This window comes from Eschrichtius robustus, chromosome 9 (genome assembly GCF_028021215.1).
Source record: "Eschrichtius robustus isolate mEscRob2 chromosome 9, mEscRob2.pri, whole genome shotgun sequence".
NCBI lineage: Eukaryota > Metazoa > Chordata > Mammalia > Artiodactyla > Eschrichtiidae > Eschrichtius > Eschrichtius robustus.
Window position 1 is genome coordinate 115,896,620 of NC_090832.1, and position 17,943 is coordinate 115,914,562.

The 17,943-nt window shown below is 43.9% G+C and overlaps 1 pseudogene; it reads left to right on the forward strand.

The window, feature by feature from the left end:
- The first annotated feature begins 13,548 nt into the window (after positions 1-13,548).
- On the forward strand, positions 13,549-13,873 carry LOC137769490 (DNA-directed RNA polymerase II subunit RPB11-a pseudogene; annotated as a pseudogene).
- The last annotated feature ends 4,070 nt before the right edge of the window (positions 13,874-17,943 follow it).

Below are 17,943 nucleotides of genomic sequence, written 5' to 3' on the forward strand. Positions count from 1 at the left end.
ACAGCCAAAAATAAATAAATAAATTAATTAATTAATTAATTAATTTATTTATTAAAAAAAAAAAAAAAAAGAAACTGGCATCCAGACCGCGATAAGATGGTTTTTCAGAGACACTTGTCTGCCATCTTCTCGGTCTGCCGGCTTTCCGAGTAAAGTCGTATTCCTCGCCCTGACACCTCGTCTCCGATTCACTGGCCTGTCGTGCGGCGAGCAGAGCGAGCTTGGACTTGTTAACACATCTCACCTGTCCAGCTGCTCCCATACCGTCTCCTCTCAACTCCTTACCCACACATCAATTAAGGGGAGCTTTTTGCAATTTAATAAGAGGACATAACTTCTGCTTAAAATCCTCTGGTGCCTTCCCATTGTGTTTAAAATAAACCCCAGACTCTGATCATGACTTACAAAGCCACGTGTGATCTGGACTTGCCCATCCCTTGAAAGTCTCCTCCCATTACTGTACCTCCAACCGCCCTGCCCAGCCCTGGCTGCGGCCTTCGGATGGTTCCTGGGATACACCCAGCTCCTCCTGCTGCAGAACCTCTGCACACGTGGCTCTCCTTCCTGGAATTCCCTTTTTCCTTGTCTTCAAGTGGCCGGCTCCCTGTCATTCTGACTTTACTTTCAGTATCACCTCTTCAGAGAAGATTTCTCCAACCTCCTGGCTAAAGCGGCTGAGTTTTGGTGGGAGGTTGCCTCCTGCTAGAAGGTGGGCTTCAGGAAGGCAGGGCCTTCTCTGTCCCATCCAGTCTACTGTGCTATACCTGAGGCCAAGAACTGTGCTGATGGTCTTAGGAGGATCTCCCTGGATCTGGCGAAAGGAGAAGAAAGCGCTTGTTATTAGCCATTGTTATTCAGTTCAGCTCTGATTACAGCCACCCCCTAAGCTGAAGTTTGGGGGTGGAGGATGGAGAGAATGGAATCCACTTCCTTCTGGTTCTCAATTAACGTGGCCCTAAAGAATGACACTCGCTCGATGGGAATGTTGATGTTAAGGATTCTGATGTGATTGTTTCCACCTTAGCACTCACTATGACACAGTCTAAACTGTAGCTGTTAAGTCACTGTCTACACCGATCAGCCAGGATTGCCAGAGTTAGGGTGGGGTTAAAACACACAACCTCACATGTCTCAGTGACTTGACATGATTGAAACTGATTTCTTGCTCGTGACACACGTTCATCATTTCTGCTTGTTGTAGGGCCTCAGGGGCCGAATCAGATGGAAGACCCGCCATTTGGAACTTGCCAGTGGCTGGGCCAGAGGGAAAGGAAGGGCAGGAGTGGGATGAATTTTCTCCACGGGAAGGGACACGTGTCACCTCACTCCCATTTGATTGCTGAGAGCGAGTCATGTCACCGGCTAGAGAAATGCAAAGAGATGCAGAACAGCACTGATGTCGGCCCCGGCCGTTAGGAAGGAGAGAAGAGGAGACACAAGGTAGTCCCTGACTCATAGAAACTACTAGAACCTGAGGGCAGAAGTGATGCCCTGGGTGGTGGGCAGCAGGGCTTGCTCGATGAGCCCAAATTCTCCAAGGAGGAAGCGAGGAGCAGCTTTCTACTTCCGACCAATAGAAGAATGGGAGCCCAAGGTCATTTTATGTCTCAGACACTCGCTTCTTCATTCAAGGCTGTTCTTTCTTTGCTGTCTGTACGTCTCTCTTACAGATTTAGTCAGTTTCTGTGTTGGTTATTCTCTGTTTGCCCCAACAAATATGCTCCCTTCCCTGCCTTGTTTTATGCCCAGGAGTTGCCCTCTAGGGATGCATCACCCAAACTCTCTGACCCTCTGGTCCTTTGTCGATTTGCTGAGTGGGAAGCACAGTGTCTTAGTCTGTTCAGGCTGCTGTAACAAAACAGCACAGAACGGGTAGCTTCTAAGCACAGAAATATATGGCTCACAGATCTGGAGGTGGGAAGTCTGAGATCAGGGAGCCAGGGGGCCGGGGGATACCTCTCAGGCCCCCGGCTTCTCCTTGTGTCCTTACATGGCAGAAGGGGCCAGGGCACTCTGTGCAGCCTCTTTTATAAGGCACTAATCTCATAACTTAAGCACTTCCCAAAGACACCATCGCCTTTGGGGGTTAGGATTTCAATATACGAATTTTGGGGAGAGGGCATAAACCTGGAGACCATAGCACACAGGTAGGAAGTTGGAGGGCAGGATTTGAGAGAGGTTGGGGTAATTACCCCGCCCTGAACTCCCTCCCCTAACCTTGCTGGCATCCTGGCATGCAGAGGCTCCTAGCTCTGTGGTCCCCGGTTCTGTATTGAACCCTTTCCTCGAGGCTTCAGACCCCACCAGGATCCTGCCAGCGGCACCCTCCCTCGGTCCTTTGGGCCCTGGTTGGTGGAAGTTTCCTGTTGCTGTTGGTCCCTGAGAACCTGGTCGTCCCTAACTGACACCTTCACTCTGACACGTCACTGTCAACCACCTCCTTATTCCGTTCCCTCCCGTTAAAGACTTTGTGTCTGTTGTCTGCTTCTTGCCATACTGACTAACACAATGTCTTACTTATTGGATTCCAAACAGCTGTACATATCCTCACCCACCATTCTTTTCTTGACATATTTCTTAGATGTGCCTTCTTTCTCTGCTTTCTTATGCCCACGGCTCTCTCTTTCTCTTCACTGTGTTCACTGAAAAAAAAAAAAAAAAAGAATGCACGTGAGAGCTGTGAGTTAAGTTTTATTTGGGGCAAAATAAAGGCTATAACCTGGGAGACATTTCAGCTAACTCTGAGAAACTGCTCCAAAGAGGTAGGGGGGAAGGTCAGTATATATGTGACTTTGGTGAACGGGGAGTACGTACAATCGAGCACATATTTTTTGCAGAGGTTTCTGCTAGTCTCGTGAAGGTTACTGCTAGTCACGAGGAGCAGACGTCACCATGAAGGATTTTAGTGCTTTTCTAGATAAAAGGAGATGCAAGCATTGGGCTCATAAAATCTTCTCCTGAAAATATCTAACTATCTGAAGGCCTGTTGTGTCAGTTTTCCCAGAGCACAGAAGGCCCTCATTCCTGATCCCCACCCTGAACTCCTTTCAGGGGCTGTTGAAGGTCCGCGGCTGCAGTGGCTCATGATTTCATCCTTGTAGAGGTAGATGGCAAGTGCCAATTTGTAGGTGACCTCTCTTAGAACTTTGCGCTCTGTGATAATAGCTGGTGCAATTGAAAACCTTTACCGGTTTTTGTCGAAACACCTTACTTCATTCAGCAGAGTGCTGGCCACTTGCTTTGGATTAGTTTGCTGAGGCTGCATTAACAATGCATCTCGGACTGGGGGGCTTGAAGAACAGAGCTTTATTTCCTCTCAGTCTGGAGGCTGGAAGTCCCAGATCAAGGTGCTGGCAGGTGTGCTTCTCTTGCGGCCTCTCTCCTTGGCTCACAGAGGCCGCCTTCTCTTCCCTCCCCGCCTCTTCCCTCGGGGCCCTCGGCCTCTGCGTCTCCCTCTTATAAGGACACCAGTTTTACTGGATTAGGGCCCCAACCTGATGGCCTCATTTTAGCCTAATCACCATTTGAAAGCTCCATCTCAAACTAGGGCTGTGTTCTGAGGTTCTGGGGGTTGGGACTTTAACATATAAATTTGGGGGGAATGCAATCCAGCGCACTCGATACACTCCTATCACAAAGCAGGATCCCAATCGCCTTTTGTGCATCAAAGCATTTAGTTTCACCTTTCATCTGCTGGAGAGAGGAAGTTGCCTCTTCTGAAAAAGTTGCCTCAGTTACCAAGTTGCCTCTTGGTAATTACCCCAACCTCTCTCAAATCCTGCCCTCCAACTTCCTACCTGTGTGCTATGGTCTAAGCCTAACCCTTAGGCTTCCCAGATTTCTGGACCCTGCCTGTTTCTCTTTTATGGGTGTTTGCAAACTGCTTGATTGTTTTTGAGGATATCTCCTTCTACGGTGCCTTGTGAAATACAGCCAGTTGGTAATCAATACATGCCACTAACACTGCTCTCTAATCTTTTACTCTAGAGCTACATTTTCTCCTGCTATGTTATCACAGGCAACAGTTTTACCAAATGTTTTGGCAAAACACCCCTATTACATGGATGACCATTGTTCTGGTCTCCAGTGGTAGTTGGCTCACCGTCCCCTGTCCAGCCCTTGGCCACCGCCGTATATTTTAGGCTTATTGGCTATGGCAGCACTCCACGTCAGGGTATCAGTGTCAGTCCTATTCAGGACAGACCAGTTTTGCCACAAAACATTCTTATTCATTTCTTGCTTACGCTGCACATGCAGCTGGTTGACAATGGGCCCCTGGTGGTCGCTCAGGGACCCTGACTGATGGAGCAGCCACCCTCTTGCCACGTCAGGGGGATAAGAGAGCCATTGCCCCTTAAAGCCTGTCCTCATATATGACACATGTCACTTTTTTATACTTCATTGACCAAAGTGAGTCACATGGGTGCTTTTTTAAAATTTATTGTTTATTTTTTATTGATATAGTTAATTTACAATGTTGTGTTAATTTCTGCCATACAGTAAAGTGATTCAGTTAAACATATATACATTCTTTTTCATATTTTTTTCCATTATGCTTTGAATAATGCATAATATTGAATATAGTTCCTATAGCACTATACGGTAGGACCTTGTTGTTTATCCATTCTATATGTACTAGTTTGCATCTGCTAACCCCAAACTCCCTCTCCATCCCTCCATGGGTGTTTTTTTAACTTCAGGGGGACAGGAAACTACTGTCCTATCTCGTGCTTGGAAAGAGAACCAGAAATTCTTGGTGAACAGCACTCATGATTACTATTCAGCATCCATTATCAAGAGCTGGTATTTAGTTCTGGAAATTAAGAAACTAATTGGGAAAAAACAAAAATTGAGATCATCTGTGGCATAAATCATGGGTCCATGATGTTATTTTTGTTTTCTGAACATCGTGACACTATTTGTCCCAACAGACACACACACACACACACACACACACACACACACACACACACCCCTTTCTTTAATGCCACAGAATTATGTATTCAGCTCTATGAATGGCAGCTGGCTGTCATGTGTCATTTGGTAATTTCCATACCTTCTCTTTCTTACTGCAAAAGAAGCCTGCAGAGGCTGTGTAAAAAGAGTCAGGTATAGCCCTCTTCTGCTCTTTTGTGCTTGTGACACATGTGATATGTATCTCCTTCCCTTACCAATGCATTTTAAAATGAAGTCATATTTAAATTTGTCATTTCTATAAAGCAAGAAAGGTATCTGCTGCCATGCACTGACAAGCAGACTGGCAGATGTCACTAACAAATGGTAAAAAATTCTTCTCTGGTTCATTATTTCCATAAAAACAAACTCTCTTTCAGTTATCATTTCTGAAATAGAATATAAACCTAATTCTAAATCACAAAAAAAAGATCCAGTGGCCGTCAAACCCCAGTGCAATGTGTCTCTAGAAGTTAGTGAATAAGTGAAGTGAATCGTAATTCCTCACATCCAGAAGAGGATTCACAATCCAGGGTACCCATTAAAGTGGTTTCTAGCCTAAAATAGACAGGAATCACTAACAGTGCGTTAACAGTGGAACCAGGTAGGAAGCATTCAGTGGAAAAATGTGCCTACAATTAGATGGTTTTGATTTGGTACAGCCTCTTCTCAGATCCTTCTCTGGGAATAAATTATTTTGTTTGAAATCTTTCTCTCATGATTCCATCCTTTTTTCTGACGCCAGCTGAGTTTTCTAACATACAAATCTGGTGGTGTCATCAGATGAGTCGGCTCCGGAACAGGGTTACCATCAAGAAAGATGGTATGCCCCCTCCCCTCCCCGCCCCCTCACCAGCCTGCGGTCATGACCTCTCCAAGCCTGTCACCCCAGGGATGCCACCGTCCCAGCGCCCTCCTGGCTGCTGCTTGGCAATCAAATCTCCACTTGAAGTTCCCTCGGCTGCCAAGTCCCCTTTGTTTGCTCTCCATCCAGGACCCCCGACTCCTCACCTCCTGACCTTTGCCAACCTCGCTCTTCTGCATTCGCTGATTGGTTATTTCCTGACTGCCTTTTTTTTCTGTTATGAAATTGCTCTGAGCTCTGGTCTGGGCAAGCCCTGACTGCCACTTGCTTCCTGGCTGCTGACTCTTTAGTCTGCTCTGTTGTTTGGCTTGGGGGACCCTCAGGATTCCTGACGACATGGCCCCCTGACTCACTGGGACTCCTGGCACCAGCCTGTCCTTGGTCCTGGAACCACCAGACGCCCCTGGTCCCCTCCCCATCTTTTCAGGGCTCTTTTCCTTATATACTGTTTTACTGCACAATCCTGGGTAAGTCATGTAATCTTTCTGTTTCCTGGTTTTCCCATTTTACAAATATGAGTCTAGGTAAGCTGCAAGCTGCCCACACAGGGCTTGTGAGGAGGAAGTAAAATAAACACATGAAAACACTTTAAGTGCAAAGTGCAAAACTGATGTAAGGTCTGATTTTTATTGCAATGCGGTTTTCTCTGAAGCATCCTTCCTGGGTGTCATTTTCTTCATCCAGAGCTTTGAGATTTGAAAAGTATTGACTGCTAGTTTGATAGACTAGTGGGTAAGAAGGAAAATAATAACTTGCTAGTGACCATATACCGTATGCCAAGTTCTGGGCTGGGTGCTTTCTATTCTTATCTAATCTAATCTTTACATCTACTCTGCAGGGTAGGTATTATGATCGTCATTTTACAGCTGAGGAAACAAAGGCTCAGAGACACAAAGTCACTTGTCCAGGGATGCAAAGTTTGTAAGTCATAGAACAAGAGAGTGTGTTCACTTCTGTTATATTTCAGAGCTGTGACGCTCAGCACATGTCCTCCTGAGATGCACCACTGGGCTTCGCCTTTTCTCTGGTCCCACCCGGCCAATTGGATTCACGCTTTGTTTTCCCTGCCCCGTGTCAGTCATGATGTAGGGCAGCCCTCCATACTGATGGTCATGCCCTGGTGTAAGCTCTTCCCCTTGAGCCTGGGCTGGACTTAGAGACTTGCTTCTGATGAATAGACTACAACAGAGGTGATGCGATGTCACTTCTGAAATTAGTTTACAAAAGACCGTGGCTTCTGTGTTGCTGAGTTTTCCTACTCCCTCTTGTTCAGCTTGATGAAACCAGCTACCTTGTTGTGAGCTGCTCTATGGGAAGGCCCTGGGGAGGGGACTGAGAGCAGCCTCTAACCAGTAGTTGCCAAGGACCAGAATCCTGCCAACAACCCGTGAAGAGCTTGGAGTCAGGTCTCAGCCCAATTGAACTGCAGATTCACTGACATCGTGAGAGGCCCTGGGCTGGAGAACTCAGCTAAGCCATGCCTGGATTCCTGAACCACAAGATGGTGACATAGTAAGTGCTGTTGCAGTTTTTCTTTTAAACCACTACTTTTGGGGGTCATTGGTTCCATGGCAGTAGATGACCAATACACATACTGAATACTGAGAAGCATTATTGATGGAGTCTACTGTCCTTATGGCTGGTGAATGAGGAAACTGACATGCTCCATTTTCTCACCCAACAAGCAACACTTAATAAGAGCTGAGATTGGAACTCATGTCACTCAAAGCCCAAGGCATCACATCACCCTCTAGGCCGAGCTGCTGGGGGACACATGCCTTTTTACAGGGGCCTTTGGTTGAGGATGAAGGTGACAAGGCTGTTGTTTTGGTGCCATTGTACCAATGAAAGCAGATAAGAATTTTATGTCTGAGGTTAGATTGGTAGGGAAGAGTTTGGGGACCACAGATCATAGAGGGCTTTCTAAATGTTTCCAGGTAAGTTAATCCTACTCCACTTGAATATAGAGCCACTTTGACCTCAGGCAGGGGTCAACATTTTTCTGCAAAGAGTCAGAGAGTAGGTATTTTAGGCATTGCAGGGCACATATGGTCTGTTGCATACTCCTTTACTAAAAAAAACAAAAAACAAAAAACAAAAAAAACATTAAATACGTAAAAGCATTCTTAGCTCAGAAGTCTTATAAAAACAGGGTATGAGTCACATTTATCCCAGGCTGTAGTTTGTCACCCCCGACTGAAGTTAAGGTGGCCCTCAATGACTATGGCTTAATCTGAGTATGATTCTCCGTGGGGTTCCAAGAGGGAATTAAGCCCTAATGTCCTAAAGCATCCATTATATGTAATGACTCAACTTCTCTCCTGTGGATTTAGAATGGTATTTGTTATGTACATAATTGGGAGAATTGAATAAATACTCACTCAAAAGACGTTTGTGTTCTGAGCTTCTGATGACAAGCCCTGGCTAGTGGCACACGTAATCACACACTTATTCATTCAACAATCATTAAGTAGGCACTCAGTGCTCAGTGCTGGGTTATGTGGTGTGACAGCAGAGGTAAGTGACTCTGGGCTTTCCCTCAAAGACATCATGCTGAGTGGACGACAGGAAATTTTGAAAAGAATTTCTGAAGTCATGTTCAGGCAGAAACAATGTGATGACTCTAATAAGTATTCCTTTTTCACTAATCTGATATTTTTGCTATAGATTGAGGGCGTTTCTTTTTCTCCACAGGGCTGTGATTTGTGCTACGCAGACCTATTGACAGTTGTCTGAGAAATAAAAAGACCCCCTGGAAATATCTGTCCACGGGTAGACCTGGGTGAGAATCAATCCTTGCCCACCACTGACTATGTGACTTCGGGAAATTACTTGCCCTTTTTGAGATACCTTTTCACCATAAGATGGAGAAAATAATAATACCCACTTCAGTGAGCTGTGGTGTAAATTTAAATGAAAAAAGAACATGCAAAGCCCTGAGGGGTGATGCAAATACGTAGCAAGAGCTCAACAGAAGTACCTATTACTGCTGTTTTCAGGGTACGACCCATGATTTCAGGGGCATCAGATACATGCTCTTAATTTTTTAAAGTCAGATCCATGTATATATGTATATGAGATGTGCCCATAGAAAGGAAACATCTGCAGTTTTGTGTAATTGCTTTGGCCGCCTCAGAGAACTGGGTCAAGCTATGGAGGGTCCAACATACCTAATTAGAGAATCTACAAATCCTGAATATGCGCCATTTTTGGAAGGATGGTTTGATTTCTTCTCAGTACAATAAACTGGCTGTGCAGGAGGATGGGGAAGGGGGAGAGGGGAAGCATCACTTCAGCAAATTCCTGATTTTAACTTATTTTTTCCATTCCTTTTGAGAGTTTCTTCATGCAGAAAAATCTCTCTCACTCTTCTGGATTCTGAAGTAAGAATAACAGAACCGAGCTTTAGTGAGCTCTTGCTTTGCACCAGGCTCTGATCAGTTAATCCTCACTCAGCCCTATGAGAGATGGAATATTTTATCATTCACAATTTACGTAACACACAACTTGCACAGATTGTCCACCTAACTTGACCTAGGTCATACAGCTGGGACATCTGTGGTCTGGTTTAAATCCAGGTAGGTTTACTTCAGAGCCCTGCTCTTAATTCCACTGTCCTACTACATGGCTACCCAGTAGAAAGAATTTGAGTCACATATGCATTTAAAATGTTCTGGTAGTCACATTTCAAAAAAAAAAGGAAACAAGTGCAATTAATTTTTAAAATTTATTGAAGTATAGTTGATTTGCAATGCTGTGTTAATTTCTTTTTTTTAATTAATTAATTTATTTATTTTTGACTGTGTTGGATCTTCATCGCTGCACACAGGCTTTCTCTAGTTGGCGGCGAGCGGGGGCTACTCTTCGTTGCTGTGCATGGGCTTCTCATTGCAGTGGCTTCTCCTGTTGCGGAGCATGGGCTCTAGGCTTGTGGGCTTCAGTAGTTGTGGCACGTGGGCTCAGTTGTTGTGGCTCATGGGCTCTAGAGCGCAGGTTCAGTAGTTGTGCTGCACGGGCTTAGTTGCTCTGTGGCATGTGAGATCTTCCCGGACCAGGGCTTGAACTGGTGTCCCCTGTATTGGCAGGCAGATTCTTAACCACTGCACCACCAGGGAAGTCCCGCTGTGTTAATTTCTGCTGTACAGCAAAGTGATTCAGTATATATACCTTCTTTTTCATATTCTTTTCCATTATGGTTTATCACAGGATATTGAATATAGTTCCCTGTGCTCTATAGTAGGACCTTATTGTTTATCCATTCTATATGTTTGCATCTGCTAATCCCAAACTCCTGATCCTTCCCTCCCCCAAAGGTGCAGTTAATGTTAATCATATATTTAAGTTAACTGATCATCTTTAAGATGTTACCATTCAATATGTAATCACAGAAGATAGTCTTCTTTTCATACTTCAGGAGTTATCACTTCTGCACGGCTCCATTAGGACCTTTCACGTGGTTGGGAGCCATGCGTGGCTGGTGCCCTCGATAGTGGAGAGCATAGCCCTGTGCCTGCTCAGCCAGAGTTACTGGACTTTCTATTTACATCTCTATGTTTACATAATCTTTATTCCTTTTGTTTTGGTATCTTCAAAACTATTAAAAAGATCCTGAGTACTAAAACTGAAAGTAAGTTTTAAAAAAAAAGAAGAAAAAGAAAGCAGTGGTAATAGGGTCATTGTTTGGGGATTTCTAACAATGCCTAAGGAAGCTGTGTTCTTTGGTGACTTCTGTCAGATTGCTCAAATATTTTGAGTTCAACTGCTTGCCCATTTAAGAACATAAGGTTCATTTATCATGTTTCCCCCTTGGCCAAGCAGAAATCTAAAAATAAGCTCTTAAGTTGTTAGGTTTGACCGAACTCTTTATATAAATATCCGTTTGCAGTTGTTGTTTTAGCAAAAGAAAAAGCCAGTCTCCTAAGTGTTTTGGTTCTAAAAACTTTAGGAAACTGATTTCGCCCCTAAACACTTCCTTCCTCTAAACCACATACAGACTGAAAAAAAAAGGAAGTGAAAATTAGATTTTATTTTATTTTTCCTGCAAGAGGACAGAAAAGACAATCCCTTCCCCCATACGACATTCTTTTGCCATTACCCTTCCCACCACCGAATTCCAAATGATGATTAGAGGATGAAAAATTGGCCCCTTAATATAAAGCTTAACTCTGTAAACTCGGTGGAGTCTTGGTTTCAGGTGTCACATCTCATCTGATGAGTTTGGAAGGGCCTGCAGGAAATCATTGTGTCACATAAACCCATTTTTGTGTCTCTGGCAATGTTTCCCCAACACTGGACACAGAGAAGACAACAGTAGACAGTAAGTGCTTGTTGAATTAAAATTTTTAAATTTATTTGAGGAAAGTCAAGAAAAATTTCTCTGGACTATTATAAGAGAAAAGTGGTTTGCTATTTCCAAATATACTAATGGAAACACTTAGAAGATGTATTTTGATTAGAAAGAAATGACCTGGGGGCAAGGAGTGACATGAAGATGTGGGTGAAAATCCTGGAAATTAAAAGGGTGACTGCCTTCTAGAGGTTCCTCCTTGACTCTGTCTTTACATGAAATTTTAATATGAATAAAATATAAAAACTAAAAAAAAAAGAAAAAATATGTAGAAGAATATCTGTAAAGTTTTGGTCAAGGGGAAGATTTTAAGGTAGTAGGTAGGAAACTTAGAAAACACAGTTATATTTAACCTGTCTCTCTATAGAAATACAAATATATATATATATATATATACACACACATATATGTGCATGTATGTATGTATTTAATACATATCTTATGCAAAACAGTGAACTGGGAAAAATATATGCAATTAGAATACTATCAGAAGACATAACAAGTTGCTCTTCCTAATATACGAATGACTGCTAAAAGAAAAAGCAAGTTATAAATGAAAAAAAAAAAACAAAGAAAATAAACTATAAAGATTTTCTTCCTCACTAGTGAATCAGAAGTGCCAACTACACAAAAATCAGATGAAAATTTTAACTCATCACATAAGCCAAACAAACAAACAAGTAACATCCTCCAACTATAGTGAAGTATGCTGGCTACCCAGCTGCTGGGGGTGTGAACTGATTGAATAAATATAATAGACTTCAAGCGATTTCTGGTGAATAATACTTACTAATAACATTAATGCTAGCTGTCTGGGCTTAAAACATTTTAGCAAAGTATCTTTCAGAACTGTGTGTAGGGTAGAGTGAAATTGTATTCACTATTAATGCTATATGTCCTTACAGAGAAAGACAAATATCACGTGATATCACTTATATGTGGAATCCACACACACACAAAAATGATACAAGTGAACTTATATAAAAATAGAAACAGACCCACAGATATAGCAAACAAACTTATGGTTACCAAAGGGGAAGGGGGGGAGAGATAAATTAAGAGGTTGGGATTAACACATACACACTACTATATATATATAAAATAGATAAGTAACAAGGACCTACTGTATAGCACAGGGAACTATACTCAATATTTTGTAATAGCCTATAAGGGAAAAGAACCTACAAAAGAATATATACACGTGTGTGTGTGTACATATATATGTGAACATATATAACTGAATCGCTGTGCTGTACATCGGAAACTAACTTGACATTGTAAATCAACTCTACTTCAATAAAATGAAGAAGAAAAGAAAAGCAAAATAAAGTTATATGCCCTTATGTGTTTTAGAAAATGAGAATTGCTATTAACCAGCTGGGTAAGTTGCCTTACGCAGTAGCCTTCAGTTTGCCTAGACGACCACTCTGGCAGAAGGCACAGGGCTGGCTTTGGGCCGAGGCTGCCCACGGCCTCATCCCTTCCCTGCTGCAGTGGCCGGGGAGTCTGGTGCTGCTGATGGTACAGGCGGGGGAAGCTTCCCGATGGCATCAGACTGGATGTGAGTGAAAAGGAAGCCTTTACTGGGTTACACTACTGAGATTTGCGGGTCAGTATCTGGTCCTTGTGGTCTAGCCCAACCCAACTAAAACAACAATACAGGTAGTGTTCTTTAGGGAGTATAGAACATATATAGTCCCTCTATATAATATAGAGAGAATGTATATATACATTCTCTCTATATTATAAAATATATATATATTTAAAACATATATATATGTTTTACATACATATATGTTTTATACATACATATTTATGTTATATGTTTTACATATATAACATATTTACATTTATGTTTTATACATACATATACATATTTATAAAACATATTTACATTTATGTTTTATACATACATATGCATATTTATGTTATATATGTTTTACATACATATATATGTATATATAAAATATATATATTCAAAGGCAGTTGAATATAACTGCGTTTCTTTCTAAGTCTTCTACCTATCTTAAGGTCTCTCCCTTGACCAAAACTGTACAAAGAGTCCTCTGCATATTCTTTTGTTTTTGTTTTTATATTTAACTCTTACATTTTGCTCATATTAAAATTTCCTTTAAAGCGTTCAGACACATCTTACACAAACTAGCACCCTCGATTGGATGAACTATTTTGGATCATTTGGAAGCACTCTGGAGATCTCGTATCACTTTCAGGTTGTTACGTAAATAGATCAGTGCTCACCTGTAATTACACTTGTTAACCGAGCGCCAGGCCACGGTCCTGATTGAGATGCTGCGGCCACTTCAAGTCTAGTTCTCGTGGCAGCGGCGGCAGCTGCGGCTTCCGAGGCTGCTGCGATGCTGAGATGAACGCCTCTCCCGCCTTCGAGTTGTTCTCGCTCTTCGAGGGCGAGAAGAAGATCAAGGCACCCGATGCCTGTTTGTTCACCTCCAACAAGGAAGACCACGCGCTAGGAAACATCATCAGATCGCAGCTGCTGAAGGCCCCCCAGGTGCTGTTTGCTGACTACAAAGTCCCCCATGCCTTGCAGCACAAGACCCTCATCCGTGTGCTGACCACACTGGATGCCAGCCTTCACCCATGCCGTCGCAGACCTCCTCCGTGAGCTCGCCCTGCTGGAAGAGCGCGTCCGGCTGGCCATCAAAGACAAGCAAGAAGGAATTGAGTAGGGGGCTGCACCTGGCCCTTCTCCAGGCACCAGATGGACAGGAGCCCTTCTTCCAGCCCTGGGCCTCCTTGTAGAAACTCCAGCGAGCCCCTCACCCCCGACACCGATGTGTCCTGTACATAGAGTCTGTTTCACCTTCCTAATAAAGTGTGGCAGGAAAAGACCCAGCTGCGGGCGGAGGCAGAGGTGACTTCACAGCAATGGACCGTCAGTTCAGCGGAGGTAAAGGACCTGTTCCGAAGCCACTCGGGGGCCTCACTTCAAAGCGGCCTGGCCCGGAGACCCAGACTTCTGTCCGAGAGCGTGGACGGAACAAACTCATCTGGACAAAAACTGGGAACCTGAGGCTGCCAGGCAGCGTCTCTAGCAGAGGGAAACCAAAAGCCCATGTGCTTCTAGGAGTCTCTGCTCTAGAAGCCTCAGCTGCCGGGCCTGCTTGCCTCAGCATAGGGACACCTGATGGGGCCCCCAGACAGCTCTCCCCAGGCTTCTCTTACATAGTGGAGTTTAATAAAAATAGTCACCGTGGGGCTTCCCTGGTGGCACAGTGGTTGAGAGTCTGCCTGCCAATGCAGCGGACACGGGTTCGAGCCCTGGTCTGGGAAGATCCCACATGCCGCGGAGCAACTAGGCCCGTGAGCCACAACTACTGAGCCTGCGCGTCTGGAGCCTGTGCTCCGCAACAAGAGAGGTTGCGATAGTGAAAGGCCCACGCACCGCGATGAAGAGTGGCCCCCGCTTGCTGCAACTGGAGAAAGCCCCCGCACAGAAATGAAGACCCAACACAGCCAAAAATAAATTAAAAAAAAAAAAAAAAGTCACTGATAAAAAGCAATCAATCAATCAACTTCTCATACCGGTTCTGAACGTCCTGTCCTGACTGGCCCCCCATTCTTTGGAATTCTTACCCCGTTTCATGGTTCCATGTTCTTCTGCTTTCTCCCTCTCTCTCCTGGGGCGTGGTCCTCAGCCTTGCTTTCCCCACTGTCACTTTTGGACCCATGAAGCACCGTTCCCAAACTGTGATCCATGGACGATTCAGCTTCTCCTTTCAGGCTCCAGCCTTGGACCCAGGGGCCTTGTGCCTTTGAATGCCTTACTTGGTCATTCAACCCCCAAACCTCAGCAGTGGGGTAGGGGAGAAGGTCAACACCCTTAGGTGGTGATAGCAGTAGAGCGGGAAAGCCATCATCAGAACTTCTCTCTCTCAAAGTCAAGGTTAATAATCCAACATCAAAAACCATTGTGAAATTCTATGAATACTTGGATTATTAAGCAATTTCCACACTTGGATTTTTCATGGGTCCTGAATTTCCAAGTGAACAAAGCTTGGAAAATTCTTGTTAATAAGTTCATTATTAACAAGTAGGTAACTTTTAACCAGCACACCTAGTTTTACAGACTTGGTGATAGTGCCTGGAAGCTGTTAGCTGATACTCTGAGATCCTGCAGGAAATCATTACTTCATAGAGATAGTTTTTTTTTTCTAGAGAACTAGGATTAATTATATTTCAATAATTTGTCTTTATGAAGATACCATGGTAGTAATTTTTCCTTAGTGAAAATAAGCTGAAGCTGGACATAAATAAATCCTAAATGTTCATCAACTAAAGAATAGTTATATAAATTATTTTTTTATTTGTGTAATGTAATCTCATGCAACTATTAAAATAAAAACTAGAAAGACAAGGTTGGAGCATAGAAGATTAGCATGAAATAATGCTACGAGAAAGAGCAGAACATGGTGTTTCCTTTAAGGTTAAAAATCCCACCCTTGGCCCCTGAGTAGGGAATTCAGTGGTATAGCTGTTCTGAATTGAGGTTGATTAATGAATATTCTTCATGTTTGGATGGACTTTCAAAGGTGGGTGCCGCTGAGGACTTCATTTCCACGAGAACTTGAACAGCTTTCCCAGAGAGGAAATAGTTGAACACAAGGTCTTCATGGTTGATCCCAATCCCCGAGCCTCACACTAAATATGGAGAAGGGGGGGTGGAGGGGTTGCAGTTGCCATTGGGAAGTTTACCAGACAAACATGGGAGTCATGATACACAAGCTTTGTGTAGAGACCCTGATGAAAATTTGGGAAGGAGGGGATGGGGGTGGGAGGGCAAGGGCTGGGATGATGGTGGGCTCTATTTTGAGCACAATATTTAACAACTACCATTTGGTGTTTTCTTCAAACACAACTTCTTCTATAGCTTTTTTCAGCCATTCCCAAGCACTTGCGCCAAATTTGGAGTAAAACTGAAAACTAAAATGAGTCAAAGAATGAACTGAACAATGTGTGTGTGTGTTTGTGTGTGTGTGTAGGGGTGCGATATAAAGAAGGTAAAAGTTTCCTGTTCTGTGTTGGGAGTTTTAATGATGTCAGGAGGAGGACCATTTTTCCTATTCAGAGCAGCAATGGTTTGTGTGGAAGTGAGGCCAGAATCACACCCATCACAGGGACTCCAGCTGTGGCCAGCACAGATGGGATTAGCGGAGAGAGAGGAGTATGATGGCCGTTTGGAAGCACGTGGCTCCTGAACTAAATGGGACAAAATTCATCTCTCCACTGCATCTTCAGGGTGTATATTCCCTCCGTGAGGTCTGGGGAAACAGGAGTCATATAACCACATAAAATGTGCATAGAAGAAGATGTTGAATAGACTCTTCTCAACGTCCTGGAACCAGGGACAGCACTTTGAAACTGGAGGCTGTGTACTTCATTTATTAAAACCTTGGGCTTTAGAGCAAAAGAGCCTGGGTTTGCATCCTGCTTGCCTCACCTCCTGGTATATAACCTGCAGTGGATTCCATAAACTTTGTGCTTTAATTTCTTCATCTGTGAAATGTGGTTGCTGTGAGGATTAAATGAGCTAATACCTATAAGAGAATCAGCATAGTTTCTGGCCCATAAAGTTGAGCTATGAGGATGGTGATAATGACCACGATGATGATGAAGATTAGGGCTCAAAGCTGAGTAAAAGGAAGCCAGCTCGTGGTCCATATTTTAAAGAAAATCCTCAACAATGGGATCAAGGTATCGCTAGACCTCATTTACAGGTGGCAGAACTGGCCGTGTCAGCTCCAGTGAACACCTCAAAATTCTTTGCCTTCTCCCACAGACACATTCGATGTTAGGCTGGGTGGTTTGGGGTACTGTAACAGGACGTGGGGGCGGCATCACACACGAAATCTATGTGAGTGCTATTGGTCGGAGGGTGGCTTTCCTCTGTGCAGATGTTTAGGAGCCAAAGCTCCTTGCATGCTGTGCTCTGACCATCTCTCCGGGCATAACAGTCCTCTGCATTGAACTGACAGAATGAGGAAGAGAAAGCAGGAAGCCACCAGCATCTTTTTTTTTTTAACATCTTTATTGGAGTATAATTGCTTTACAATGGTGTGTTAGTTTCTGCTTTATAACAAAGTGAATCAGTTATACATATACATATATCCCCACATCTCTTCCCTCTTTCGTCTCCCTTCCTCCCACGCTCCCTATCCCACCCCTCTAGGTGGTCACAAAGCGCCGAGCTGATCTCCCTGTGCTATGCGGCTGCTTCCCACTAGTTATCAGTTTTACATTTGGTAGTGCATATATGTCCATGCCACTCTCTCACTTTGTCCCAGTTTACCCTTCCCCTCCCCATGTTCTCAAGTCCATTCTCTAGTAAGTCTGCAAGCCGAGACCTGGAGGTGACACATGACCTCCATTGTCTTTCCACTGAGGTCAGTGGAAAGGGGTCAGATCGTGTCCCATAAATCCCACCTACATGCCTGTGTCTCCCTCTGGGCCATGGTCTCCCAGAGACATGAGAGGGGAAGCAGCATTTTCACAGACAGTGAGTTCTCCTTTCAAGAAGGGCAGAGGGACAGAGGTTGAACTGCAAGAAGGGGACCCCAGGCATCTCATTCTCGTCTAAACGCTTATTGAGCTGCAAAGCTGGCAGCGCCATCCTGGCATGACCCCTGGGACAGAAGGTGAGGGGGATCTTAGGAGATGTTGATGTGTGTTCTCCAAAGTTAGGGGGCAAGATGTGAGCATGGAGACTAAGGCTACTTCTCACCTGTGGTTTCATCAGGCA